Consider the following 2,295-nt stretch of genomic DNA (forward strand, 5'->3'; position numbering starts at 1 on the left):
GAGGGAGAGGAGGAGAGGAGGAGGGTGAGGAGGAGGAGGAGGAGAGGAGGAGGGGAGGAGGGAGGGGGGAGGGAGGGAGGAGGAGGAGGAGGGGTAGGAGGGGAGGGGGTGAGGAGGGGTGAGGAGGGGTGAGGGAGGAGAGGAGGGGTGGGGAGGGAGGAGGAGGGGTTGAGGGAGGGAGGAGGGGGTGAGGAGGAGGAGGAGGAGAGGGGGTGAGGGAGGGAGGAGGGGGTGAGGGGGAGGAGGGGGGAGGAGGTGAGGAGGGGTGAGGGAGGAGGGGGTGAGGGAGGAGGAGGGGGTGAGGGAGGAGGAGGGAGGGAGGAGGAGGAGGGGGGAGAGGAGGGGGAGGGGGAGGAGGGAGAGGAGGAGGGGGTGAGGGAGGAGGAGGAGGAGGAGGGGGTGAGGGAGGGGGAGGGAGGAGGAGGGGGGAGGAGGGGGGGGAGGGAGGGGTGAGGAGGGGTGAGGGAGGAGGAGGGTGAGGGAGGAGGAGGGGGTGAGGGAGGAGGAGGGGAGAAGCAAGAAATGAGGAAGCGACAGAGTATGAACACAGAGAGACAAACCCGGGGCTCACTGTGCGGTGTCGCTGTTCTCTAGGCCTCAGTGTCGGTGTGAGGCGCTCTGTGTGTGTGTGTCTCTCTCTCTCACACACAGCCCCGGGGGGGGGGGGGGACTGGACTGAAACAAAACAGGAGGAGGAGAGGAGGGTAAACACAACGAGAGAGAGAGAGAGAGAGAGGAATATTATAACATTATGTTTTACTAAAGCCGAACATTATATGTTGTTGTGTGTGTGTGTGTGTGTGTGGAAGGTCCCGCCTGGAGGATGGCTGAGTGCTCGGGGAAGCCGCGGAGACACGACAAGAGCCCGAGAGTTTTGGTGACAAATTATTGACCCGCAACAAATATATATATATATATATATATTCATACTGCACAACAAGAGGGAGAGGAGCAGGAGATACAGGACCCTGAGAGACACACACACAGAGAGAGAGAGAGAGAGGCTCTGGTGAGTGTGTTTGGAGTGAAGTGTATTTACTGTTTATCTGGAGACTGTGCATTCATCATCATCATCATCATCACCACCATCATCACCATCATCATCATCACCATAATCCTTGCATTTGATAAAGCACCTTATTGCGCCTCCGAGACGCCTCCACAGCGCCTCACAGCGCACGCTGTAAAGTGGATTGACTGCATGCGTTAAGTTTGCGGAGACAAAGATGTTGATTTTTTTTCCCCCCCCTTCTCTCTCCTCTCTTCTTTTGTTGCAGCGCCTCTCGTGTGCGTGCGTGCGTGCGTGTGTGTGTGTGTGCGTGCGCCCTCCCTCCCTCCCTCCCTCCTCTCCCTCCCTCCTCTCCAAACTATAATTTTTTCTATTGCTAGATACAATGACGGGCCAAATAGAATCATTTGGTGGCCGGATATGGCCCACAGGCCATATTTTGCCAACCCCTGGGTAAAATCATAGGAAATCGATGTGTTCTTCTTTATTACTATATGTTATGAAAACCTTCATTCACGCTTTCCCAAAAGACATCAATTTCAACATTCAATTTATGTACAGAGTCACTGACCTCTGCTCTGACTCAGGGTACTTGCAGGGAATTCGTATCACTATAGGTTATGAGAACTTTCATTTACGCTTTCTGAAACATATTGGAGGGAGTTCCTGCTATCTGCTCAAATCCTCACTAGGTGGATGTCAAATGACCAACTAGTGATAATCATCCATGGTAGTGGGGGGCGGTGGGGTGTAGTGGTGGAAGTTAAGCAGGATCACCTTGGAGCTGAACTTCCATATGTATGTGGATGACACCTAACTCTATCTTTCTGCCTCCACCCTCAACTCCAGGGCCACTGCTGTCCTGACAGACTGTCTGTCGGCCATCAAGTCCTGGATGAGGGCAAACTTCCTACAGTTGAATGTGAACAAGACTGAGGCCCTCCTGATTGGCTCGCGCCAGCGCCTCAGCACCACAGGCTTTGGCAGCATCAACCTCCATGTTTGCACACTTCAACTCACCAAGCCAGTCAGGAACCTAGGTGTCTTGTTCAACCCTCAACTGTCTTTTCTTCCCCACATCCAACCCATGACCCACTCTGCCTTCCCTCACCTCTGTAACATCGCCCAACTCCACCACTACCTCACCCCTCAGGCAGCTGAAGCTCTTGTTCATGCCTTCATCACCTCCAGGCTCGACTATTCAAATGCCCTGCTTGTCGGCCTTCCCAACTCCTCCCTCCACAGGCTGCAGATAATCCAGAACTCTGCAGCCCGTCTCCTCTCCC

This window comes from Callorhinchus milii, unplaced genomic scaffold, assembly GCF_018977255.1.
Source record: "Callorhinchus milii isolate IMCB2004 unplaced genomic scaffold, IMCB_Cmil_1.0 Scaffold2, whole genome shotgun sequence".
Taxonomy (NCBI): domain Eukaryota; kingdom Metazoa; phylum Chordata; class Chondrichthyes; order Chimaeriformes; family Callorhinchidae; genus Callorhinchus; species Callorhinchus milii.